Source organism: Suricata suricatta, chromosome X (assembly GCF_006229205.1).
Source record: "Suricata suricatta isolate VVHF042 chromosome X, meerkat_22Aug2017_6uvM2_HiC, whole genome shotgun sequence".
In the NCBI taxonomy this organism is placed as follows: Eukaryota; Metazoa; Chordata; class Mammalia; order Carnivora; family Herpestidae; genus Suricata; species Suricata suricatta.
The window spans coordinates 108,425,672-108,426,827 of NC_043717.1; positions in this window are offsets into that span (position 1 = coordinate 108,425,672).

Genomic DNA, 1,156 nt, shown 5'->3' on the forward strand with positions numbered 1-1,156 from the left:
TGCTACTTAAACCACAGTGATATTTATGTTCCTTGAACACATTATGCTTCCTTCTCTGACCTCAAGTCCCCCTTGAACCATGTACTTCTACTTTAGAGAACTTTTAGAAAATTTAATAGACTTTATTTTTATAATGTTTATTTACTTATTTTGAGAAAGAGTGAGAAAGAGTGGGGTAGGGGCAGAGAGAGAGAGAGAGAGAGAGAGAAAGAGACTCTCAAGCAGGCCCTATGCTGTCAGCACTGAGCCCGAAGCAGGGCTTGATCTCATGAATTGTGAGATCATGTCCTGAGACAAAATCAAGAGTTGGATGTTCAACCAACTGAGCCACTCAAGCACCCCTAGACTTTATTTTTTAGAACAGTTTTAGGTTTACAGAAAAATTGAGCAGATAGTACAGAGGGTCCCATATACCTTCACCCTGCACACAATTTTCCCTATTATTAACATCTTACATTAATGTGGAACCTTAGTTGTAATAATGAACCAATATTGATACATTATGAACTAAAATCTGTAGGCCATTCAGATTTCCTTATTTTTACCAAATGTCCAAAATACCAAACTATGTTTAGTTGTCTAAATATATGTCTCCATAGGGTTTTCCTGGCTGAGACAATTTCTCAGACTTTCTTTGTTTTTGGTGACTTTTGAGGAGGACTCGTCCTATATTTTGTAGAATGCCCGTCTATTGAGATTTGTCTGATGTTTTTCTCATGATTAGACTGGAATTATGATTTTGGGGAGGAAAATCACAGAAAGAAAATGACATTTTATCACATCATATCAAGGCAACACGATGTACATGATTTATGATAGTTGATGTTGACTTTGATCACCTGGCTAAAGTACTGTTTGTTTGGTTTCTACTCTGTAAAATGATTCTTCTCCCATTATTTTCCATACTATCCTCTTTGTAAAGATGTCAGTATGTGCAGCTCTCACTTAAGGGATAAGTATTATGCTTTCCTACCTCTAAGGTATCTGCATGAGAAGTGTTGGGGCCCAGTAGGCCAAAAAACCTCCCGCATAGTGACCGTTGATGGCTAGGCCTCCGGGGCACAGGAGAACTATTTGGGAAGTTGCAGAACAAGTGGAAAGACTGTGAAACAACATTTGGCCTCCTGGGCCGCACATGTGGCCTCTGTTCATCCTG